General features: G+C 39.1%; 1 protein-coding gene across 6 annotated transcripts in view; it reads right to left on the bottom strand.

Annotated features, from left to right (window-relative positions):
* The window catches only part of PKHD1 (PKHD1 ciliary IPT domain containing fibrocystin/polyductin), a 471,355-nt gene that overhangs the window by 69,268 nt on the left and 374,160 nt on the right, over positions 1-27,927 (bottom strand). The window lies entirely within an intron of this gene.

The raw sequence follows: 27,927 nt of genomic DNA, 5'->3' as shown, positions 1-27,927 counted from the left end.
CTTCAACCTCATTATTCTTATCTTAGGGCATAATTACAATGTTATTATTAGTCATAAAATTAACCAGATTTTCCTCTCTTTTCTTTTCCTCTTCAGCATTTGACTCCTTGACCTACCCCAACAGAAAAGTCTATGGACCGATTATATGCTAAGTGTAGAAGTATTTCCTTTTATTTGTTTAAAATTTTCCCACTGTTAATTTCATTGAAAGCATACTTGTTCTCATATGAAATGAGGTAAAGAAAAAATAAAATAATTTTTACCACTCCTATAAAATGTGAACATTTTTATTTCTGTCTCTCAATGCTTTTGAGACTGTTCACTTTTGTTACCTCATGATCCAGAGAACCTGCTCTGCATTTACATCAACCTGTGGGTACACGGTCACCTCACAACCCAAGATCCTTTGCCAATTTCTCCCCTGTACTCTGGGCAAACTTTGCCTAACTATTCTTCAGAGTAACTTCTTTGTTCTAGCTAACCAAAATGGCAGAAAGGTTTTACTTCTAGGGCTGGTGCCTGTTTGTGGCAGTGGCTGCCGAAGTACTGTCTTAGAAAAGATTATGAAGACATGTAAGGACTCAGTAGAAAAGTGCTAAGATAAATTAGCAGTCCACTGGGGTGAGGGGTGGTACATTCAGTGGAGTCTCAACAGAACTTGTTGTCAGGACAAACACCACCATATCTACTACACAAACACCTCTTATGTATTATGTAAGCTCTCTGTGTTCACATATCCAAATTCTATCCATAGTCCATTATCCAGAATTCTATCCAAATTCCATCTACCAATCCACATCTGATACCTGTTAAACTTCTTTCTTTCTTTCTTTCTTTTTTTCTTTTTTTCTTTCTTTCTTTCTTTCTTTCTTTCTTTCTTTCTTTCTTTCTTTCTTTCTTTCTTTCTTTCTTTTTCTTTCTTTCTTTTCTTTCTTTCTTTCTTTCTTTCTTATTTTTTAAAGATTTTATTTATTTGTTTGAGAGAGAGAGAGCATGAGTGGGGAAGGAAGGGGCAGAGGGAGAGAGAGAGAGAATCTTAAGCAGGCTCCATGCCCAGCATGTGAGCCCAACATAGGGCTCGATCTCATGACCCGGAGATCATGACCTGAGCCAAAATCAAGAGTTGGATGCTTAACTGACTGAGCCACCCAGGAGCCCCAAAGGTGTATATTTAAAATCTGTAAGGAAATCTTCCTAAAAATGCTTTCCAAGAAGGACTGTATATCAAGGTCACCATCTGTCTCTAAGATGTCAGATACGAACTTATATTTTCTCAGATACTCCATTTTCCCTTCGTTTTCAGAAAAAAATGTTCTTAGCTTCCTGAAATCCTAATACCACAAATGAAGACATAAGCTATCTCATTGCAAAAAGTGAATGAGAAGGAGAGGGACAAACAGAAGCAAGGCAAACATAAATGATAGTATTCCCAGTACTTCCTCCATAGAGAGGAATGAATTAAACATGAGGCAAGAAGGTCACTAAGTTAGGTGTATGATTTCATCAGACTGTCTGAATTGCAGCAAGATTTCAATGAGAATTGGAAGGTAAAAAGAGAAGAAAGCTTTACATTTGTATCGTCCCTTTTAATATTCAAATAATCACAGCTCCTGCTAGTACATGCAAATATAGGTCCTTTTATGTAACAGATATATTATATGCATTACATGTTTTATAGATGAAGAGACTGATGCCCAGAGAGGTTAAATAACCATAGACACCTATCTACTCAGTGAAAGAGTCAGCATCTGAAGCCATATTTTAGTTGCCATTTCATGTACTTTGCCACCATTTTACCTGCCATAATTTGCCCTTCATGACAACCACAAAAGATGGATACAGGAGACAGTATTTCCCTTTGTCTTATGAAAAAACTGAGTTTCAGATAGTTTGGTATTTGCCCAAAGATAGAGTGAATTGATCAGAAATATTATTCTCCTGACATCTTAGTCCAATATTCTTGCCACAACATGATGGTCTTTGTATTGGCTATAAAACTAATGTTTTACCCAATAGTCACCCAAAGTCACCCAAATAGTGGGTGAACTTAAGAGTGAAAAAAATCAGCCAAGGCTTGATTCTGTCATCTCCAAAGTGACCCTGAAATTATTTTTATAGTTTCAAACCATGTGGATTAATACTCAAAACATTTTTAATTAGAACATAGAGGGTAACTAGACTATCAGACTGAATTCTATAAATAGTATTGCCTTGAGGCCCATCCACTTGAATTAACCAAAAAGCACCACTAATTAGCTAGACTTAAGCAAGGGCTGGTGCTAGGCAATGTGACCTTTTTATGTCACATGTCACATGTCACTGGGATTACATTTTCTCTCTGATATACAAGTCATTGGTCACAGGAGGCTGCCAGGATTTGACACCATGGATTTATTTGATGAAGTGTACAGAAAATGTGCATATTGGTTTGTTAATTTCTAAGCACAATCAAGAGTCATTTTGTAATAATATGTCCTCCTTTACAGTGTTTCAAGTATATAACCGTGTGGTTTATTAAACACAGTCCCACATGCAAACAAGGGGAATTGGGGTCTACTAGCCAAAAATCTACTGTTCTTTCTTTTTTTTAAAGATTTTATTTATGTATTTGAGAGAGAGAGGGAGGGAGGGAGCATGCATGATTGAGGAGACAGGCAGAGGGAAAGGAAGAGAAAGAATCCAAGCAGACTCCAGGCTAAGCACAGAGCCCAACATGAGGCTTGATCTCATGACCCTGAGATCATGACCTGAGGCAAAATCAAGAATTGGGAACTTAACCGACTGAGTCACCCAGGTGCCCCCCAAATCCACTGTTCTTAAACAAGTTGCCTTAGCTCTCAGAACTTCAAACTTACCATCTAAATAGACTTAAAAAGTTATAGACTAAATAAGTTATCATTGAGATCCCTTTCAACATTCCACATGAAAACGATTTTATCACTTAGAAACCACCCCAGTAGTCCCCACTCTAATGGCTGGACCCTGGCCCTTTCATTTCTCCATCTCTACCATCTTAAAAAGGAAAACTCATCTCTCCAATGAAACCTTCTGCTTTTTAATTAAAAAAAAAATGTATTTATGTTCCTGCTCTATCTATTCCCTTACCTCACTGCAACTTCAGTCTTGGTCCATCAGCCCTCTCCTGACTTCCTTTCATTACTCACCTAATGGCTACTTCTTCCATCACTGCCTTGGACCCTCTTCTCATCAGCATTCTCTGACCTCTCGTTCTTTCATCACTCATTCTCCACCCATGTCCACATATAAAATCTTTGACTTTAACATAGTTATGCGTCCACTTCCATCACTTTTGCTCCTGGGAAGTTCAAGAACTCTACATAAAATCATATAATTAAAAAGAATAGAACAATGTATGACCGTGAACTGTGTCATTTGGTGCTATCACAAATACTTTATCTCCAACCTCAATCAAGCCTCCCATGTTAATCAGCCCATCTTCCATTCACCTCTAGTGGAAGTGTCCTTCTGTTTAAGGCTTTAGTGTTCCCTATCTTACTCCCTGCATGACCAAGTCATGCACTTTAAAAATACATTTGGGGACACAGGAAATTAATCCTCCCACTTTTACCCCCAACGTTTTCAAATATTCACTCTTTCTTCTCTCCTCCTCATCTGACTCACAGAAATGGATCTTTCCTATTTCCCAAGCTAACCACTACACGGGTGACCTCATCCCTGTCTCCTCCTACTCGAACACCACAAATCAGCCTCAGCAATCACTGTCTGTTTCTTGGATCTTCAAACTTCTTGTAACGCATGTGTAAGTTTCCCATATTATAAACACCACCTTTCTTTCTTTTCCTTGACTCTAAAATTCCTTTAAAAGATAGGTTTTCTTTTTATTTTGATTTATGTTACTTATTATTTTGTTTTTCTCATCTTTTAGACAGGTCTCCATCTACTGAAGACTCTACCAATACTACTGCCAGTGATGTTACAGTTGCCTTTTTTTTCTGATTTAATCATATTTGGCATAATTACAGCCTTTGTTATTGCTGTTCCTGAGATTCTCTCTTGTCTTAATTTCTAGGACATCATTATCTCCTGTTTCTCTCTTACCTCTGTTCCTCCTCTACTGCTATTGTTTTATTGGGTGGTCCTCCTTCATCCAACCCTTAAAAGGAAGGTGTTCTTCAGGATTCAGTTCTTTGCTACCCTCTCCTAACAAATATGCCCCCTGGACATAATCTCACAAGAAAGATGGAGAAAGAGAAAGAGAGACAGACAGACAATAGAGACAGAGAATATCAGAGAGAGACAGAGAAGATGAGAGAGAGAGACCGATAATAGAGAAAGAGCTTGAGACAGAGACAGAGAGAGAGAGAGCCTGGAGAGGGAGAAAGAGCAAGTCAATTCATGTGTTAATGGACCCTAAACTCACTATCTCTCCTGAATGACAAAACTGTAGGGTCAACTACCCTCTCTTTCAAGGCATTTCACACACACCTCCAACATACCCACTTTCCTGTGGCCCCCTCCATACTTCAAGAGGAACAACGTGCTCATACCTACTTACTTAAGAAATGATTAGACTCAAGAGACCCAGAAAGTCAATAGCTTACTTATTCCTCATCATATATGCAAATTTATTAGGCGAGGTTCCAATAGAAGGGCTTCTAACACTGAAGCATGTCCTGAGACTTGTGTGGAGTGGTTTTACAAGGACTGTAGCAAGTCTAACCTAAAAGTCTCTGCTATTTTTATCTTCATCTAAAGATGTAGAGACAAACTAAAGTGAAGTTCAGAAATTTGCCGAACAAGTAAGTGGAAGGAGACAGGGATCCCCCAGAGTTCATGCGGCTGCAGAGCTGTTCCGTGTGTGATACTGCCTCCTGGAGACATATATGCTGTTTTGTTTAAGGTATTGGACGACAGTGGTATAGCCATTACCTCCTTTGCTCACCGAAAACAATAACAACAACAACAATAATAGCACACTACATGGGTTAAGTGCTTACAATGTGATAAACACTGCTTTAAGTGCTTTCTAAGCATTAACTCATTTAATCTTCATGATGACTCTATGGAAGAGGTACTACTCTTACTCCCATTTTACAGATGAGGGAAATGAGGCATATCTGACTTAAGCATCCTTTCCATTTTTCAGTAGCTTAAGGAAAGTGAACACTAGGCACTCTATTTCAAAGCACATGTCCTTGACCTCTATGCTATACTCTATTGCTACTTAAGCACTTTGCGGGTTTCTGCAAGCAGCACTGAGTGCTGGTTACTATGCATCCCTTCCCTCTCTAGCACCCCCACCCCACCTGGCTTTGTCCCAATAATTAATAGCCCTGCTGTTACAATACTTACTTTTTCTTTCCCCTCCTCCCTGTTTTGGCTTATTAGTTTGTAACAATGTCTGCAAATGTTTTCTTTCTCAGTCCCCCCAGAATCCTACCACATTCTGTTTCATCTTGGATAATCTAATTTTACTGATCTTTTTACAAGCTACACACTACCTCTATCATAAAAAATAAGAACTCCTTGAACTATCACTGCTCTCTCCATACAGCCTTCTAAGTTTGGAGTGACCATTTAACTGATGGTTTAAACCAAGATACTTTGAGAGTGGCTGTATTACAATGATGCTGGGACAGCAAGTATGGACTTGGGTTGTCCTGGGCAAACAGGAGTTATGGTCACATCACTTTAGACCCACAGAAGACTCGATACAGCTGCACAACCACGTTGTTGACTCAAGAGATTTCCTAGCTAACAGCATCCCCACTGACAATGACATCATGGCTTCATCCAATAGCACTGACTACACAAGAATTGGAATTCTGCGGGGGCCTTCAAATAACAACAAGCACAAAGAAAACAATCTTGCCAAAATTTTAAAACAGAAAATGAAGAATAAAAGAATATGATTTAAGGCTCTAAGTCTATATAACCAATGGCAAGTAGACAGAACTGAATAAAAATGGACTTAAAAGTATTTAGTAATATTTCTTTAAATCAGCAGGGTTTAAAGAACAGAAACCTTACTTCTTAAAGTCTTTCCAATAAAATCCTCAGTTTAATCTCATTGAAAACACTCATTTCTTGTTAAATAAACATTATCTAATGAACAAAGGATTTTTGCAAAATCCCTTCATATCTTGTTATTCTCAAGTATAAATTAAAGCTTTTAACTCCTCTTTTTAATGCAACTTCAATCTCAACCCTCTAACCTCTCTCTATAGCATTTAATACTGTTATTTCTGAAACATAAAGACCAACTTGCCGAAAAAAGGATATAAAATGAAATCTTGAAGTTTATAATCTATTATATTGTTGGTAATCAAGAAATAACTTTTACCCATTCCACTTATTTTGAAGGTTCATTTCTATAGTTCTTCAGCTTGAACCAGTGCATTTACCTGAGTCTCAGAAATTGATACTCAAGAACATTTTTTCCCTAGGCTGTGAAATTGATAACTGATGGCTATTTAATACCATTGGTTTAAAGTAATAACACTATGGATAGATGTGGGGATCTCTGGGAAGTACATTAATTATGAATTCCTAGGTTTTGTAGAGACCGTAATGTATATATGATTCTACTATGTAACAGTGAACTCCAGAATAGGAATCTTAATTCCTTCTCTTTCCTGCCTTACTATTTTATATCTGCTATACATCTGGATGTGAAGTGTAGAAGGAAAATGGCACAAGCCCAAAGTGAAATTGTGAAATAGGAAAAGTTTGCCTTTGATGGCCTTTTGGTTCTTGGAAAAACAACCTCTCCCACTTTTGGGTTCCCAAAAATATCTATTCCTAGAGAAGAAGAAAGAATCTGCTATCCTTATTTGAATTTTGATGAAAACTTGTTTTAATAAGCTAGCATTCCCAGTTTCCATTTACAAGTTTGAACTTTTAAACTCTCCAGTGGATTTAAAAGTCTATCTTCAAGTAAAGGAATTATAAGCACCAAGTTTCAAGCAGTGCTATGTTTTTTAGAAAGGGGTCTTCCCTAGTCTGCAAACCCTTAGCACTCCGAGGCCAATCTGAAGCCAGTTCTGCTTTAAGAATTTGGCAGTGATGGACAGACACCAAGGTAGCCAAGTATGGTTGCTGGTCTATAGCCCATAGATGCATTATTGATCTCTGGGAAAGGAGGGAACGGGGCTGAAAATTTTAGAAGGCTAGCTCTCAGGAGCAGCATAGCAAGATTCATGAGAGCCCCTTGACTAAGCAAAAATCTGCCCAAATGTCCTGAAAGTGGTTCTCTTTAGTCCCAAACCAAGGACTGAGATACCCCATTCTCTCCCCTACGCTCTCCCCCAGACATCTGATTATTTATACAAAATCATCTTCTGGTTGAGATACCCTACTATTGACTATCTCATTATAAAGAGTTTATTTTCAAGATCCAGAATTCAGAGAGAGGAGAGAGAGAGAGAGAGAGAGAGAGAGAGAGAGAGAAATCAACAGGATTTTCTTCTCCAAAATCCTTCAAGTTTAAAGATAAAACGGCTACACAGAGGATTAGCAAACTAGAATATTAGAGGCAAAACCGAAAACTGCAGTTCTGGAGAACTGTCCTGGGAGCTGGGGAACCCCAGCTGGTAGGATGTGGAACCCAGAAACTGTGTGCCCTTGATAGGAAGAGATGAGGAAGAACTGATGACTGATCCTTGCAAACTAACTATAAGAGAGAGGAGAGGAAAACAATGCTTACTGGCACAGGTTAAAATATGATACTGGTAATAATCCTCTTAATGAGCTGCATTCCATGTGTGCCTAATCAAACATGCTGCAAAATAATTGTAACGCATATCATGAAGTTTGTGTTAGATTAACATTGCTTTGCAATTTGCTTGATTACAATAATATATACTCTCCCTCCATGCCGAGTCTGGTTTGAGAAGTCCCTTGTGAAAATCACCTCAATGCATAGTCTGTACCTACCATGTTCAGGGCAATGTGCTTAATGCTATAAACACATTTTCTTCATTTTATAGAGTGGAGCTACTCATCCTTGGTACTTTTGACATATTGGACTGCACTGGATAACTCCTGGGAAGAGTTTAGGAATAATTCGTTCTGAGACCATAGCACATAAATCATTGAACAGTCATATTACAAATATAGAGTGGCTTATTTGCTTTTCCTCTTATAAAATATGGGACTTTGAACGTATAAAATCCGTTAGATGAGACAGAATTTGCATCTAGTAGTTTTGCAGCCTCGTAGTAGAATGGAAAATCAAATGCTTGAGAATTAGATCAAGTGTATCACAACATTCCTGTTATTTGGGATCTCAGCAGTATCATCAAATGGTCAAAATAAAGTTAGCTTTTAAAAAATATAAAAGCACTTAGTTGTATTATACTGTTTCTCTTTAGCCCAGCTTTCTCATCTACATCTCAGCAATGAGAATCAACACTATTTGAAACAATGGTCAATGCTTGATAAGGAAGATTTAAATGTCCCTCAAAAACATCAGATAATTACCTAAGCCAGAAGCAAGATGTTAGACTAGGCAGACTAATGATGTGATCTAGGATGGTAATTCCCATGGTTCTTAAGAGCACAAACATCAATCATTTAATAAATACGTGGTTTCCATTGGACTCCAGACTGAATGGAAAAAAAAGAAAATCTCAGCAGTGAGAAAATTGCCTAAGTTTTCCTGGCATATCAATATGCATGTCCCTTAAAGCAAGGCTATGTCTAACCTAACACATTTCTAATCTTTCTTTCAAATTCTGTTATATTAATTAATGCCAGAATAAACACCAGAGGGGGGAAATCTACATAACTGGGCAACAAAGTGATGGGTTCAAACAAGATTCCACAACTCTGCTTCAAATTTTGAATAATTATAGTAGAGTTTCCTTTTTGACAATAGTATTTTATGTCTTCTTGAAAAAATTATTCTTGGGGCACCTGGATGGCTCAGTTGGTAGAGCATGTGACTCTCTACCTGAAGGTTGTGAGTTCAAGCCCCATGTTGGGCAGAGTTTAATTTAAAAAAATAATCTAAAAAATTACACTATAGGGCACCTGGGTGGCTCAGTCAGTTAAGCGTCTGCCTTTGGCTCAGGTCATGATCCCAGGGTCCTGGGATCCATTCCCACATCAGGCTCCCTGCTCAACGGGGAGTCTGCTTCTTCCTCTACACCTCCCCACTGCTTGTGATCTCTCTCTCTCACTCTCTCTCTCCCAAATAAACAAATAAAATCTTTTAAAAAAATTATACTATAGCTGACTTTTTACCATTCCACCTTTCAGAAAACCATCACATGGCTTTCAAAACCCACGGTCTCTAGTTGTGTTGTTCCTGAGAAGTTACCACCTGACTGTAAGTAAGTCTCAGTTGGTTGAACAATTACCTAAATCTTATGGGCTAAGAGATTTTCTCATTTTATTTTTTAAATTATCATATGGTGGCTTTTTTTCTTTTGGTGCTCATTTACGTGGAGTTCAATAATGTATCCACAATTAAGATACAAAACAATTCCTTCATGCCCCCAAATGCCCTGTGCTACATCTTTGTAGTAGTATTCTCACCATGCCCGTACCTCTGGGACAACTGACTGATCTTTTCATTGGCTTTATAGTTTTCTCTTTTCCAGAATACCACATAGTTGAAATCATACAATATGTAGCCTTTTCATACTGGTGTCTCTTTCTCCCACAGGTCTTCGAGAATTATCTATCTTACGTGTATTAAGATCAATATATATCAAGAGTTTGTTCCTTTTTACTTCTGAGTAGTATTCCATTGTATGAATATACCATGACTTGTTTATCCATACCACTGTTGAAGGACATTGGGCTGTTTCCAGCTTTTGACCACCACAAATAAAGCTGTTCTGAACATTTGTCTATCGGATTTAGTAAGGACATAAATTTTCATTTCTCTAGGGTAAGTGACCAGAAGTAGGATTGCTGGAGAATATGTTAAATAAATGTATAACTTTATAAAAAAAACTGCCAAACTGTTTTCCAGAGTATCTCTGTAATTTTGCTCCTACCAACAGTGTGTGAGAGTTCCATTTGCTCCACATCCTCACCAGCTCCTGGTACTCTAGGCTGAGAGTTTCAATCTAAGAATGCCAGAATGGCTTTATTAAAACATATCTTTATCAACTGTTATAAGGTAGTACATGCTTAATACAAAGCAACTAGCTCTCCAGTTAGGAAATAGCATTATTTTCCCATAAAGTGTTTTGTAGAAGTACTTTGATATCGAACACTGGAAACCATAATGCAATGTTGCATTCAAACTATAAGATCTTCTAAAATTGTAGTATGTAATTTGTCAGGAGAGCTGTAATTCCCCTGAACTTGTTTCATTCTTTTTGTGTCTACGGTAATTACGAAAATGGCCTCCATGCTATTGGGGCTGCTATAAGGACCAGAACTGCATTCATTAGTTCAACAAATATTTGGTAAGAGATATTATCCTAGGAGTAGTCACAGATAGGACAGACTTGGCTTCTGTCCTCATGAGGCATATATATCTATCTAAATATATATACAATAATAACTAACTGCATGAGTAATCAACCTAAAGATCTACATAGGAAATATTAGCTGAAGATGTTTTAAGAGAACTTGGTCTTGGTTTGACACGTATCAGGTACTCACTCATAGGAAGCTGTGCTTCAATTCAAACGATGAAATTATCTAGTGTTTCTGAGAAATTAGTGCATATTAGAAACTAAAATATAACCCAAATTGTGATAACCGAACAAAACCCTTCAATTGCAAGATTCTGGAAAAAGCAGGTCTAGAATGCAAACAGAAAGAAAACTATAAATGGTAGTTTGAAATATCAAACCTCTTTTGATAAATGGAGAGCACGTTTTTTAAAAAAGATTTTATTTATTAATTTACTTTAGAGAGCGAGGGAGAGAGAGAGTGGGGGGAGGGAGAGGGACAAGGAGACTCTGTGGTGAGTGCGGAGCCCGACGTGGGGCTCGATCCCACAATGCTAAGATCAGGAGCTGAGCCAAAATTAAGAGTTGGACACCCAACCGAGCCACCCAGGTGCCCCTGGAGAGAACATTTTAATGTCACCAATAGCTAAAACTTAATTCTCCCCTCTGCTGAAAAGTGTCACCAGACCCCATCTCCTTCCCCCCCCCCACCTTCCTTCTCTGAACATTCTCTCTCTTGTCCAGATTCTCAGTGTCCGACTCATTATTAAGGATCACACCAGGGTTCTTATTCTCTAAGTCCTCTGGATTGCTGGCTCTGGATCAGATCTGCAGCTTGCTGGTGTCAGAGGAGAGCCAGCCCATAAGGGACTGCATTTGCCCCCACCTCAGACTCCTAATTTCCTGTACCCAGCCCCTCTGCTGGGCCATCCAGAGAGGGAACCAGACATTAATAGCTCATTTGTGATTCACCAAGGAAAGGATAATATGCCAGAACCATTCTTTCGTGTGCACTTAACATTGCTCCCTTCGGTAAAATGCAGCCCATTACCTGAAAGCTCTGTGAAATTGGCGGGGAATTGAAAACCTCATGCTTATACAGAAGGCTGACTTGCTTTCTAAGGGTTAGGCAAGGAACTCAGAGCTCTCTCGCTAACAAGAGTCTTCCAGAAATGAAGTCGCCTGAACATAATCAGTTCACCCTAATTGACTGCATACAGTTTTATTACATAACTGATGGTTTTTAAAACCCCGGCCAATTAGTTTGCCAAACAGAGGTTAAATTCTTGACTGGTTTATTCAAACTAAATTTAGGCAGGATTTACAATACAATCCGCCTTATCCAGGCAGTGGAAAATGCACTCTTTTAATGAGTGAAAATTAGCAAGTACTTCGGTGGAACCAAAAGGGAAAATGAGAAGTTTCACTAAAATGCTAACTTTAACTGACCAAGGAATTAACTCTGGGTTTTATTTTACCCGATGCAATTCTTTTGCTATGTAGTTACCTGATTTTGAGATCTTTAAAAATATTTGTATGGTTGATATCACTGGTAATGCTGCGTTTAAAATGATTAAATTAGAATTAAGCAAAAACCCACCCATTTGGCCTGATGTGTTAATTCAGAGGAATCTCTTAGGCTGTGTGAGTTATCACCTCTAGTCCCTCAGAGATTTCACAAACTTCTAATGTTTGGCAGAAAGTTAAGTCTGTCTGAAGATTCCATCGTTTCTTTCTGAGCATATCCCTCAGCATCTCCCTCATAGTCCAGCCCAGTCATTTAAACTAATCCTCATTATAAGTATTTGTGTTTACATTGCATTTTTAGGATTCCATTAATTAAAATTCTAAAGGGATAAGGCAAAGTGTTTTCCTAAAACTGAGCAGCTAGAGAAATAAATCAATTAACCGCTTTTTACTAAGTATCCATTATGCACTCAGCCCTATGCCAAGTCAGATAGGGTACAAAAGAAGGGGTCAGACAGAAATGTAGATGAGAAGCAGAATTCAAGACTTCAATGTCCATGCTAGTGTTAGAAGGTTACATGAGGGAAATTTTTACAAATTGCTTCTTAAACTTATAAAGTTTATATATAGAACAGAGGTCAGAAAGCCTTTCCTCTAAGTATTTTAGGCTTTTCAGACAGAGGCAAAATTGAGAATATTGTATGTATACTTATACAATAAGAAAGAAAACAAATTTCCACAATTTTTTCTTGATGAGATTATAAACTTGTATCAGATTTACATATCTCAGATAATGTAATTAGCAAGGTAATGGCTGTATATGTTATCTTCTAAAACCTCAATAAAGAATAGAGAATTCAAATGTAGCAAATTTTCTCTGGGACTCAGAATTATCAGAAGTTTTTTTTTTTCTTTTTTGCTGGGAGCTGCCTTTGGTTAAATAGGTATCAATTAAATATTTACTATGATTCTTGTGGAATTTGTGCTAGCTGATGAGGACACAAAGAGAAATGGCCCCCTCGCTTCAAAGCACTAAAATTCAAGGGGAAAAAGACAAATAGACAAAGTACTAGAATGGCACATAATGTGTGCTGCATAAAAGTAGGTATATAGCGCTACATAAACATTTGTATAAAGTGCTACATAAACACAGATGGAGGGCTTATGAAAATATTGTTGGAAGTTTTTCTAAAAATGTATTTCTCCCCTTGCCGTCTTAGTAGTAAGGACATTGAGCCTGCAGAATATTTAGTTGATTAGGAATCACAGTGTTGCTTCTGAATAACCATTTTGACCCATTTTCATTGTCTAACTTCACAGAGGTGGACATTCCAGGTAATTTGCCTGAATTAGAAGAGACAATAAGGACAGAGTCAAGAAGCATTTTGTGATATGTTTTTACTACACATGTCACAATAAGTTGTTTTTTTATCCTGACAATTAAAATTCTGATTATTTGAGGGCTCTAATTAATGGTGAATTTTCCCTGAGAAGTCGCAAAAATTGAAATGAGGATTTATACGAATAAACAAACAAACATCCAGATTATTCAATATAAATCCAAGCCAGAAGAAGGAGGGGAGGAAGCTTTAATATTATTATTATTTTTTTATCTTTCAAACCAATGTAGCAAACAACAGGCAATAAACCACCAAAGCCACACACTTACTTTATAAATTCAGAAGGAAACCAAAGTCTACTATCTCCTCTCTCCTGGGGAGGCCTGTGATGAACTACTACCCTAACATGTGACAACATGCCTGGGTGAAGAAGTTTTGAAGAATCTCATAACATTTTCCTCTTCAGATATCAATCAGATGACAACTTTAGCATTATCCCTGTACTACCCCAAAAGGTCCACCTTTGTCTTAAGTCCTGGAAAGCTTATCTGGCAATAAACATAAAGAGAAGGGTCTAGAATTTAAGATGCACTGCTGTTTCTGAGGAATGGAGGTTATTCACATCTCTGCTCTGATAGTCCTAGTTTGGAGGTTGCCCGGGACATCTCTGAAGTTATTTGTACCTCAGAGTCAGGCTAGTTGGGCCAATCCTGATGAGAGGCAGTAGTAACCAGATGAGAAATGATACATGCTCTGCCCTTCCTTATCCTTCCCCTGACATGCGCTTCAGTCAATCCACACCTACAGAAAGGGAGTTCACTCCACAATCCCTTTTAGCATAGAGTGTATTTTCTAGATCGGTAGATAAGACACAGTCATGAAACTAAGAGAATGATCCAGAAGAACGTACTGTCCAAAGGTTGTACTGTGAAGGGATACGGGCCTAAGAGGAAGCCAGAGTCTTGTGAATGAAGGTGGTTAGGTCACAAAGCACATCGGATGTTATGTTAATGAACCAAGATTTTATTCTGTAAAATAAAGGGAAGCCAGTTGGCAGGTTTATACCAATGTTTACAGATCAGATTTGCATTTTAGAAAAAGCACTTTCTTCCTTGTGCAAATGCTAGAATTATAGAGGCTTAAAGCAGTAAAAGGGAGAACAGTACTTACTGCTCTTGCTCAGATAAAGGCTCATACCGAGGCAGTAGTGAGGAAATGGAAGAGTATGAATTGAACAGCTATTAAGGAAATAGATTTAGCAAGCCTTTGGGACTGTATGAAGAAAGCCCGTCAGAGGGCAAGACGACCAAGAATGACTACTAATTTGGGAGACTGGATCTGGGGGGAGGGGGGAAGAGAAGGCATTCTGAAGTAGGTAGAATGGAGATAACCTGATAGGTGGTTGGAGATTCAGATCTGGAAGGGAGGTAGAGCCTACAACAGAAGTAGAAATTTGGTCAAAAGAAGAAATTTGGAGTCAAAAGCCAGAGCATTGTTCAAGTCAGGATGGGAGAAAAATAGGAGAAGAAGGTGGTTATTGGCAAAACTTTAGCGGTCACTGCCATTGGAGGTATGGATAGAAGAAGACTGATGAGATGGAGAATATAAGGAGGAGGCCATGCCTGGGCAGTGGTAGCTCCAAAATTTCCATTTTGACAGGATCCAGACCAGCAATCCCATCGGAAGGGGGCTTGAATATTCGTTTGCAGAGTACTTGATGTAAGAATTGAGAAAATTCAAGTGTCCGTATCAAGAAATGGGGAACGTTGCTGGATATCATGTTTTCCCACCCCCACCCCCAACCCCGGGTCCACCAGTTCCTCCAGAACTGAGAGGTTGCAGAACCAGGGGAACACATCGCCTTGCCAAGAAACCAAAGGAAGATGGGGTTTTAAGAATCAGGGAGCAGACTCAGAGTCAAAGTCAAGCAGAGATCATATAGATAGGAAGAAAATATCTGGTCAATGTAAAATTGCTGATGTTCGCCGGTGCAATTTCCACGAAGTAATGGGGAAGACACAACAATGAGTGGGCAAAGATGGAGTGAAAAGGAAGAAGGAGTCAATGACGGCAGAATTCTCTCTGAAGACGTTCAACTATGAGGAGACGAAGAAAATATAGCCGTTGCCACAGGGGGATGCAGGCTCAAGGGGCCTCAAGAATAGTTTGGAGACACAAGAAGAGACCCTGTCTCAGAGCTAGTGCTCAGAACCCCATGTGACAGGCCTGCACTGCCCAGAGCACAAACTCCTGGCTGTCCTTCTCTAGAACATGCCTTGCCTGCAGGGCCCCACTTCCATCTAAAAATCCATGGGGAAAGAATCATCTAGTTGGGCCTTGAAGGCTTTTTTCCCTGTAGAATTTTCTATTAAAGTGCAAATACCTAAGTAACAACTGGAAATGAGGCCAGGATAGATGCTTAAAGTAGAAAGAGGAAGTAAGAAGGCAAATGCCAATGAAAATCTTTGCCTACCTCACAGTTTTGCCTGGGTTGGCCCCAAATTCAGTCACTAGTAATGCCAGAAAATTACATGTGTTCTGTAGTGGGCAGAGAACACATATTAATCACAGGTGCTGTTGAGCTGAAATTATCCTCCATGCCCTACATTCAGAGAGGCATCATACATAGATTATCAATCTCGAAGGATTAAAAATTCAACTTAATAAACTTAATACTAATTTGGATCAAAATGAAGTCTCTTAGGAGATAGAGATGGTGCTTAAAAATATTAAATGTCCCAGGGTCCAACTTACAGGAATCAATTGCAATTTTCCCTCATTATGATCACAGAAGTAAAGGAAGGATGTGGGGAAATCTAAGTCTGACAGTGGTTACTAGGTGACTTTTGAAAAGTAGCAGCATATGCCTCCCCCCAAAATACCACTTTGCATATTGATTATTTTGAGCTGAAGGCAATTGAGAAGTAGCAGAAACAAGAAAAGCTCTCTGCATTCCCCCTCTTTGCCTAAAGATAGGAGATAAATCTGTAAGGGTGCCTCCTCTCCTCTCCCTACCAGGAAGGACTGAAGTTAATCATCTGAGACTCTAGACCACTATCAGCCCAGAAATGATACCAGAGGAATCTACATAATACACTTTACTATGGGGGCACCTGGGTGGCTCAGTCGTTAAGCATCTGCCTTCGGCTCAGGTCATGATCCCAAGGTCCTGGGATCGAGCCCTGCATCAGGCTCCCTGCTCAGCGAGAAGCCTGCTTCTCCCTCTCCCTCTCCCACTCCCCCTGCTTGTGTTCCCTCTCTTGCTGTGTCTCTCTCTGTCAAATAAATAAATAAAATCTTTAAAAAAAATAAAAATAAACTTTACTATGTAACGCTTGCCTATCATTAATTTCTCCACAAATTTACCTTCCCACAATTTGCCACCCCCAGAAGCTCAAAGTCCCTTTATTTTGTCTTGCTACTTTTCCACACAATTAGTGTTCTTTGCTAACATGCTAAATAAGCTCAAGTTCTAACCACTCTTCTGAGTTATTCGTCACTGAGTCCTCCATGTATATGTGTGATGTACATGTTAGTAGACTTCTGTTTGTTTTTCTCTTGTTAATTTGTCTTATGTTGGTCTAATTTGCTGGACCCCCAGCCAATGAATCTAAGATAGGTAGAATTTTTCCTCCTCTACACATTCCTCTCTTGATATTTCTTCAACAATTGACACAATTCACTTACATTTGTGTCTGTTGTGTCTGCTATCCCCATACCAAGTTCTCAATCAGTGGATCGTAGATCCTTGTTTTGTTTTCTCATATATCGAAGGAAGGTCATTCACAATTTATGTATGCCCAATGTCCCTATATATGCACATGAGCAACCGGAAAAAACACTTCGACCTATATAAGAGGCACTACAGCCCCAAGATGGACCTTCCTTTCTACTGGCAACTGACTGTCCTTTCTCATCCCTATGAAGGACAACTTCATAAACCATCTATAATTCCCATCTCACTCCAAGATTGGCCTATATTGGTAGAAAATATGTAGCATTACTGGGAAAAGAGGGAGAAGAAGGAAGAAGAGGAGGAGCATGTAGAGGAAAAGGAACAAGTAGAATAGGTGGAAGAAGACTCATTTAAAGACCAGAAACCACTTTCTAGCTATTCAATCATGACACTCCTCTTCAGTCCCTAAACTCTGCCCCATTTTATCACCCGTCCATTCATGCCTTTTCTCTACAGTCCTATCCCAGGCCAAACTCTTACATGAAATGCCTAGGAAAATGAATCTGATTCTCCTCTGAAATAAAAATAAATTTCACTTCCATTCTTTGAAAGTCAAGGAAGTGCTATTAGCTTTTATATGTGAGATTGCCTTTCCCAAAAGCAACAGCTGAGCCCAGGACCCTGGCTTGTAGGTCTGAGCTAGGGCTAAGTTACTGTAAGTTGGATTATTATTATCAAAATTATTGCAAAGAATCTGAGGATTCATATGCTAACCAAGCATTGTGTAGACTGGAAAAGTAGTATTTGACACACAGATTACCAACTTTCTAAAAATTTACATAGCTGTATGGTGATTACTAAAACATGTTCATTTAAAAGACTTGCTGAATATATAGTAGCTTTATGTCAACAAGTATTTTTCCAATATCAGTAGATAATTAAGAAATGATTACTACTGTGACAGTCTCATAAGTTTTTTAACATTGAAAGTTGGGGCAGTCTCCCAATTAAAAAGATTGGGAGTCACAATAAGGAAGAATATTGAACTGTCAATTCTGTCTGAAAAAAAATTGACAAGCATCTTCATGCCTCCTTTCTGCTTTCTATTGCCTCATTTGAGATGCTCCTATTCCTGTATAAGGCCACCTCTAGCCCAAAGGATGACATTCTAAAAATAAGAGCAAGGAACTCCAGTATGATTCAGCCCTATGCCAGGAAGAATGTCTTAGTGAGCAGAGCACAGGCTTGGGAGCTGCCTTGGTTGGCCCCACTGGCAGTCTTCATTCTTCCACCTGTGCTCAGAATCCTACATCCTCCTGGTTTCTCGAATAACCTCGCTCCTATACCCTTACTTTATGTCCACTGACTTTTTCTCATGCACATTAAAACATGTTCAAGACCTCCCCTATTTTAGGAAACCCTGTCCCCATGCCCACATCCAGCCCCAGCTACCATCCTGTTTCCTTTTTTTCCCCCAATCTTTCAACTTTTTAGGCTTCTTGATAAAAGGTTTTACTTTCACCATCTCCATGTACTCTCACTCACTCCTCGACCCACTGCTATCTGACTTCCAGCCCTGCCACTTCTCTGAAACTGCTTTTATCAGGATCACCAATGAAGTCTGTGTTACTAGATCCAATAATTTCTTCTCCAACCTTATTTTGTTTTCCCTAGTTGCAGCATTTAATACTGGCACCATCCCACCCATTTTGAAATGCTTTCATTCCTTGAATTTAGTTCTCTACAATATCCTGACATTCCTCCTACATGTCTGTTTCTTCTTGTGAGATCTTCCTTGCCTAGACATTCCTTCAACATTGGGAGGCTCTTCTTATTCTATATATGCGATTTCATTCAGTCTGTGGTCTTGGTTCCCATCTATATGATGATCTTCAAATCTCTGACCTCTTATGTGAACAACAGAGCTGTATATCTAACTTCTTATTGGGTATCACCATATCACCATTTGGCTATCTAGCATGTACCTCATATTTAAGGTGTCTTAAATGTCCAAAACTACATTGTTATTTTCCAAACATGCTCCTTCTCTAGGATTTGTTTTCAGCCAATGTCACCACCAGCCACCTAGATGTTTAAGGAAGAAAACTGGTTGTTTAAGGAAGAACCTGGAAGTCATCCTTGCCTCCTTTCTCTTCCTCATCCTCTACACTCAATCAATCAACAAATCCAGCCAATTTCACCTCATAAATTGCACTGAACCCATATATTTGTCATGTCTTCAGTCTATGCTGCCTCATTATCTCTCCTTTGGGCTTTTGCCACCATACTAGACTCCTTGTTACCTCTCTTGCCCCCATGCAACTCCAATCATGATACCCCTTCATGTAAAATCCTTTGTGAATCTGTCTGGACCATTAGGATCTACCCTAAAATCCTTAACATGGAGGGGCGCCTGGGTGGCTCAGTCGTTAAGCGTCTGCCTTCAGCTCAGGTCATGATCCCAGGGTCCTGGGATCGAGCCCCACATCGGGCTCCCTGCTCTGCGGGAAGCCTGCTGCTCCCTCTCCCTCTGTTGTTCCCCCTGCTTGTGTTCCTGCTCTCGCTATGTCTCTCTCTGTCAAAAAAATAAATAAAGTCTTAAAAAAAAAATCCTTAACATGGATTATAAAACATTGTAGGAACAGATCTCTCACATCTCAGTGTCATCTTGAGCCATTCTCAGCCAGGTTGGGTTTCTTTTGATTCTTTAAAGATACAATACAGTCTCTGGTCTCTGCACTTTACACATGTTATCTCTCCATCTCATATCCTTCTTCCTACAATGCTTTATCTGGCTAGCTCACTCATTCATATTTCAAACCTCACCTTGCCTGCTGCTTGCTCCAAAAAGCTTTCCTGATCTTACAGACAGTGGGCCAAATTTGCTCATGGCTTGTTTGGTTACTGGCCTCAAGCTAAGAATGGTTTTAAAACTTCTAAAGGATTTTAAAAGAAGAAAAAGAGGAGGAAAAGGAAGATGAGGAGGAGGAGAGAGACCATATATGGCCCTTCAATCCTAAAATAGTGAAAACCTAGCATATTTACTAGACCCTTTACAGAAAAATTTGCTAAGCCCTGCCTTAGATCATTAGCTGAGGGCCCCCTACTGGGTGCTCCCTTGACACCCTGGACTTCCTCTGTTATCACACTCATGCATTACTGCAATTATTTAATGTCTCCATCTCACACTAGCCTCCAAGCTCTGCAAAGTCAGGTACCATGTTGTTTATCACACTATATCCCCAGATGTCCTACATGGTAGATTCCCAGGAAACACTGGTGAATAACCACAATGAAGAATGAAAATAAATGACAGTGTCAATATTACTATATCTACAAATGGGCCATGGAAGCACTTTCAGGGGCATATGACTAGGACAACCATACAACCTTGTGCTCTCAGGACAATGATGATTCATACTTGTCATCCCAGCAAAATTATTAGTAGTTCCCCCTTTCCCTCTCAAAAGTGTCCCACTTTGGAGGAAGTTAGGATACTTGGAAAAATGTCATAGGTTCTACTCCCTGGGAAAGAGAGGCTCCCTAAGACCCCTGGAGCAGAAACCACAGTGGCCTTTGTATCAAATGGCAGAACTCTTCCTATGGAGAAAAGAATCCTTGTTATACACAGTATTCAGAATCCAGAGAAGTATCAGTAAAATACTGAGCTTGTAGAACATCATGATTAAAATAGGCTTTTGTTCACTGACCCAGAGATCTGACTATTTTTTTCCCAACATAATCATTGTATGAAACCACATCCCATATTGTAAATAACAAACACTGGGAAATCAATCCATCTTGAATTTGAAGCAGTCAGTGTACTTACATTTAATGACTATATTTACAAGAAGGTCTTTTTTTGTCCATGCCATATACAGGTAAGTCACTTTGGGTGAGGAAGGGGGGGCATGACTGGGAAATTAGATATTCTGGCTAATCAATATTCAGGAATGATAAAATAAGTTATTTTGGAATACGAAATTTAAGAATTGAAGTTAACTTTAAGAATGGTCAAGTTTCCTCAAAAAATTGAAAATAGAGCTACCCTACGACCCAGCAATTGCACTACTGGGTATTTACCCCAAAGATACAAATGTAGTGATCTGAAGGGGTACGTGCACCCCAATGTTTATAGCAGCAATGTCCACAATAGCCAAACTATGGAAAGAGCCAAGATGTCCATCAACAGATGAATGGATAAAGAAGATGTTGTGTGTGTGTGTGTGTGTATATATATACATATATATATATATATATATATATATAAAATGGAATATTATGAAGCCATCAAAAAAAACAAAATCTTGCCATTTGCAACAACATGGGTGGAACTAGAGGGTATTATGCTGAACGAAATAAGTCAACCAGAGAAAGACATGTATCATATGATCTCACTGATATGAGGAATTCTTAATCTCAGGAAACAAACTGAGGGTTGCTGTAGTGGTGGGGGGTGGGAAGGATGGGGTGGCTGGGTGATAGACATTGGGGAGGGTATGTGCTATGGTGAGCACTGTGAATTGCGTAAGACTGTTGAATCACAGACCTGTACCTCTGAAACAAGTAATACATTATATGTTTTAAAAAAAGAAGATAGTAGGAAGGGAGAAAAGGAAGGAGGGGGGAATCGGAGGGGGAGATGAACCATGAGAGACTATGGACTCTGAGAAACAAACTGAGGGTTCTAGAGGGGATGGGTTAGCCTGGTGATGGGTATTAAGGAGGGCACGTATGGAATGGAGCACTGGGTGTTATACACAAACAACGAATCATGGAACACTACATCAAAAACTAATGATGTAATGTATGGTGATTAACATAACATAATAATAAAAAAAAAGAATGGTCAAGTTCAACACGATTATTTTATGGAGGACAAAGGAAGCAAATGTTCCTGCAGTTTATAAGCCTCCTTTGGAATCAGTGGCAGGCTTGTTTAATTTTTTCCCATAAATTTAAATAAAATTAAACATACCTAATAACAAAATATCTTTTTAAATTGTAATCCTTTTTTTAAGTGATTTGGAATAACTTTGGGATCTTCATGCCTGAGAGTCATCTTAAAGAATAGCAGTCTTTACTGAATTTCATGTGTACAGGAATCACAGCTATCTAATGAAAGGTATGAAATCCTACATCTCTTCCAAATTTCCTTTTCACTTCTCTAAATAGTGTTTTGCCACCACTGATCTGAGCTGCAGACCAAACTCATCAAATACATGTTTAATATTAATACTATTAAATATCAATGATAGAATTTATTTAGTATGTACAATGTACTAGGCGCTAAGCTTATGTGATTTACTTACTCATCACAACAACCAGATAAATGCCATTAATTAAAAAATGATAAAACTGGAGCTAGGAGCAAATGACCTGCTCCAGATACATAGCTGGGAAGTAATCCAGATGGGGCTTTAACTCATATCTTTCTGAGTTAACTCTGAGCCACAATCCTATAATTACCATTTTTTGAGGAGGCTTATGTTGGATAACTCTGTATGCCCCTTCAAATCTCCATGGTGTCAACTCTTTCTCCAGCTACTGACACAGCTCTCAGTTCTATGCAGGAGAAATCTAAAGAGAGATCTACTTGCCTTCTGACTCCGGATCTCTCTGATGCTACTGAATGAGGAACCTCCTTACAATCATACAAGTGCAACCAGAAAGTGTGTGAGTTGGAGCTACCTTTGACCAATCAGAGACATGAACCTGTGTCTTGTGTCTTCTCTCTTTGTCCATGGTTAGTATTGAGATACATTTCATAAGTCCTCAGAAGGCCTTACAAGATCAAGTATCTCCTGTAGGCATCTTGAGTTGCTTTCCCTCCTCCGTTTCACTACTGCTGTCCCCCACATTTGTTCCCTGGAATCACCTTCCAAATAAATAACCTTTGTCTCAGGCTTTGCTTTCAGAGGCATCTAGGATAAGAAGGGACCATTTCCCCCACCATCTGAAACCATCTTGTCTCTACTCCTGAGTTTTATATCAGTAATATGCAACAGCTAACATACTTTATCTGAAGAGGAAATCCCCTGTCTCTGATGGACCTGACTTCTTCATTTCCTGTGAATAGCAGAGCTATCTGCATCTGTAGGGTCTCAGGACAGCATTGAGAATATTTGTCTACCTCTGCTGGAAGCCCTTCTGATTAGTCAGGCTCCTTGAGTTGGAAACCTAAGGATTTATAATGAAAAAGAATCACACAGTAAAAACAGAAAGAATGAAAAGAAAACAAACCAATAAAGAACCTATCCTATCATAACATTTGAGGTTCTGGTATTTGCTGGCTTTGGAGGGAGTTCAAAATAAATGAAAGAAATGTGTATTTTATTAAATGCTAATATTTAGAAGATGTGGTGGGGGGAAGGAAAGATAAATGCTTCCAATCATATTTGCAAATATGAGGCATCTCCTAGCTCCTTCAAAATGGTTAGATGTTTTCCTTGCATTTGAGCCACCTACTCAGTTTTGGAGGTAATGCCTGGGACAAGCAGAAAATTGTGTGAGGAGTAGCAAATTTGCACGAGCATCCAACCAACAGAGATGGGCACTGCACTGTGCTCTCAGCCTGGACTGTAATACAATAACCAGGTTTTTCTAGCCAAGCTGCAGCTGCCCATCCGACTTCCTCCACAGGAAGAGCCTATTGCTTTTGACCCCACATAGATCTGCCTATAAAAAACTCTATCCTTCCCTTACAACATCTGCTATTGTTAACATGATCTCTGTTTGTTTTGAAGTATAAATAGGCCCCAAATTTCAAGAGTTCAAAATACACTGAACCATAACAGCATAGCTTCTTACTTTTCTTCTTGGTAAGAGTCTTATCCTCTCTTGGGTTTTGGAATTCATTTTAAGAACAACAATGAAATCAAGTGGAGAGGAGGAAGATTTGGAAGAAGGATCAGGAGTATTCAAGGCAGTCAAAAATGAAGAGTTGCCCCTTGTTTTTGTTTTTCTTATATTTGCAGTGATACCGATCGACTGTCAATTTGAGCCATTTCTGTATTCGCTTTTCTCCATACTAATGTTAAGAGTTTGGGGCAAGAGAAGAAACTAATTTAATTATTAGTTAGCACCCAAGGTGTTTTTGCAGTGTGCAAATTTACCGATTTAAAGTTTAAATTTTTGCTCGAGCAAGACATTTTCTTGTTCTTTATAATTAATGTACTTGTTTTCAAGAAGAGAAAACAGGTGAGCATTGGTCCTTCCTTCCAATGTAGAATATGAATAATAAAGCAAGACACTGAGGCCCAACAGGCCCTAGATTCCTAGCCTAGACCTGCCATTAGATAAATTTACTTCACTCCTCTAAACCTCAACTTACTCATCCATAAAATGAATGAAATGAGTAATTATTTCATAGCACTGTCAAAGTAGTAAATGAAATAATATATATGAAATGCTTGATAAGTGTGCTTACTAAATATCAGGTGATAATGATTGTCCAGTAGGTGTAATTTTTGTCTTCCAGTGAGACTCCAAAAATCGAATGATTCAGTTTTCTGAACTACCTCAGATAGGGAGGAATCAGTTCCATACGTATCTCCAGCTGAGGGGTTAAAGCAGATAAAGTGCTCAGAAGAGTACCGAGCAGGTTATAAACACTTGATAAATGTTAGCTATTCATCACCATCACTATTAATGTATCATTAATAATGTACAATTATCCTTAGTATTGTAATCAGTTTATCGAATGAGCTAGACTCAGCAGGTGCAAGAGAGAAAATTTAGTGTTTCTAACCAATCCTCATTTAAACTCATGCTGTCAAATGATTTTTCTCAGATCCTGAATGAAACCCTAAGTAGATGACATAGCTTTTCTGATTGCTTTCACATATGAAAAATTCCAGTCCAATCCAATACCATCTCAAATTCTTTTGAAAACGTCTTCCTTCCCTCAGTTTGGGTCTGCCTCAGGCTGAGAAATTTGTGATGGAAAAAAGTGTGGTTGGCTTTGCACCATCTCCCTCCCTTGATTCTTCTTCCTCCACTCACTAGGAAGCCACTGGTCCTCCAGGGTTAAGCCTGGGGTTAAGAAAGGGAAGAGCAACATAGGAAAGAAGAGGTCTTCCTTTACCAAAACATTTAAAATCTAGCATTGATATCGTCTGAGTAGTGCAGATTTCTAAAACAGTCTTTTCTGAGTTAGGTCCTCCTGAGGATTCCACAGAGATTTATACTAAAGATCTGCAATTGCCTGTTCCTGTTGACTGTTTAAGACTTCTTTGGTAACCCCTGCTATTTTCTGGTGTCTACCCCTCACTTGAGGTCACCTCACACTTCTTGGGTGGGTCTCTGTTAAAATCATTCATGATCCTCTCCCCTAACAGGCCCATACCTGGTCTACTGTTGGCCATCTCCCTCTTCAGCATCAGCCGCTTTAGCCAGTCTCTCATGTGCAGACTCTTCTTCAGCCTATCAGACAACAGCCTCTGTCTGTAAACCTCTCCTAATGGTGCTTTAAACACTAACTCATTTGGATAGAGACATGAGGGCAAGCACTATGCTCTGCCCCTCTGTGAGAAGAGAGGAGAATTCATAGCACAATGAAATTATCTGCAACGTGATCCTCAGAACGTTTTTCTACTTCCCAATGAATGCTCATCTTCTCTTATATACCCTAGAAGTATCTAAGGGCTAGGTAGGCAGAGGCTGCACTAGGTTGTAGCCACTTCCTCTGCAAGATCAACATCAATTGTCTTAGTCTGCACTGTCCAACACAGTAGCCACCCACCGCTTGTGGTTCTGTACATTTACATTATAATTGATCACAATAAAATAAAATATAATTCAGTCCCTCTATCTCATGAGCCATATTTTAAGTGCTCAATACTCAAATGTGGCTGGTGGCTACCATATTGGACAACAAAGATACTGAAAATTTCCATTGTTGCAGAAAATTCCATGGACAGAGCTGGAACTGTAGCACCTCACTTTAGAAGGTGAGGTTTTTGTCATTATTTTTTATTGTTGCTGCTGTGTTCCCAGGCCTTGGAGCCTCTCCTGAAGCTACAACACAAGGGAAAATTCACATTTACCACTTTTTTTTTTTTTTTATATATAATCAGTAAGTAGATAGATTTTGACATCTGGATTCCGGACTAGGGATATGTCCAAGCAAATGGATATAAGACTATTTTTCACAATGCTAAAATCTTAGATAAAATGGAAATAATTAATTAGAGTTCTCGTGATCGAGCCTCAAGTCTAAAAAATATTTACTCAGGCAGAATAAGCATGTTCATCATTTCTGCCCCCATGATGAGACACAGAACAGTGTCCACCAAAGGTATTATCCTATATATTTGTGGTATTTTTACAGTTTATGAGCCACATGAATTAATCTCATTTTTTTTCCTAAAAGCAACTGTGAAAAGTAGGCAGAACAGCTATCATTGTACCTAGACTAAGGGAACATAAATGACCTGCCCAAAGTCACAGAGCCAGTAGCTGAGAAAGCCATGTACCCAAGCCTCTTCCACTTCATTATGCTTGTTCCTAGAGGGCCAGACAATTCTAAAAACCAATTCTTACTATATACAAAGAAAGCAGGAATTCAGAACTGAATCATTTTCAGAGACTTCCACAGTTTTGACTTATCCATCATGGATGACCTGCCAGATACCTGGTATGCTTAGAATTAAAATTAAATGCTATTCTATTAGCAGGATGTTAGAAACACCTGGGTGATAAGGAACATGAAAGACACACACTCGAGGTATTCTATCTCCCTCAGCAAGATTGGGAGCTGGGTTTTGTCCTTGAGCACATTCCTGCTTTGCCTCCTTGCAGCTTCATGTCATTTACTCAACAATACTAATAGAGTTGATGCCAATTCCTTGGGAGGATGACCTAATATGGAAAGACATTTAAACACAGCCAATAACAGAGTGAGAAATGTCACTGCTACTGGTATATTCCCGTGTGGGGTAGAAGCTTGTTTATTCATTCTTTCATAACCAACTTAAAAAAGAAGATAAAGTATAAAGAAATACATAGGAATAAGAAATACCAAATTCAAGATAGTTACCTCTGGGAGGGGCAGGGAAGGGAATTCAACTGAAATCAGGGAGAGGCCTAAAGGGGATTCAACTATGTTTGTAAGTTTGTAATGTTTTACTTCTAAAGATGGATGGTGGGTACGTGGGTGTTCATTATGCTTTTTTAATACCATTGAACAATAAAATCCTTCAAAATCAACTTTTGGTAATAGAAAAGGAAAGTAAAGGCCCACTTGCTGGAACACAGATTATTTTTATCGGCCTGTTGGCCTTAAATTGTTGAAACACAATACTCACGTTGTTTGAAGTACTTTTCTATAACAAGGCCAACAGAAGGCTAAAACCTAGAATGTTCTCTGGAAAGGGCTGGCTTCACCCAAGTAGGCTGATAAAATGTGGCATGGAATTGAAATGACTTTCTTGTCATTTAGCTTGACCATACCCTTCATACCAGTCACTAAAACATTCCTGAATCTAGGAGGAAGAGCTAATGGGAGATGCAGCATTTATCTAAAACATTCGAAAAGCATTAACTTTGGCAAGCTTGGAGTGTAAATATAGGTAAATACATAAATCTAATACAATGAATGGTTCGGATTTACCGATAGAGGCACAAGGGAAGGGTGCCCATTCCCACCGCAGGGTCAGGAAAAGCTTCACAAAGTACCCCTTCAGATGGGTCTCGGGATGTAGTATACTGTACAGCTCCTGTTTGGCAGCCCGTATGTCTTTGCCCCTCCCCCTTCTCCAGGTTGTGGATCCTGACCTCTGGCTAAGAGTGGATCCATAACTAACCTCTGTCCAATCATATTCCCCCATTCCTTTGGGCCCAGTGATTGGTCCTAAAAGAGGCCTAAAGGCCAAATAGGAATTATCAGTCTTTCTCTAGGCCTGATATACAGATATTGGTAGAAAACAAAATTCCTTTTCAGCTGGGATTACTAAGCTGAACTAGATGGAAAAGGTTCTTCGGCAGCCGAGGGGAATGAGGCCAGGAGTCAGAAGGAGCAGAGACAAGCAGCAAGAGCAGAGAGAGG

This window comes from Zalophus californianus, chromosome 7 (assembly GCF_009762305.2).
Source record: "Zalophus californianus isolate mZalCal1 chromosome 7, mZalCal1.pri.v2, whole genome shotgun sequence".
NCBI classification, from domain to species: domain Eukaryota; kingdom Metazoa; phylum Chordata; class Mammalia; order Carnivora; family Otariidae; genus Zalophus; species Zalophus californianus.
This window is presented reverse-complemented; position numbering and strand designations above follow the sequence as displayed.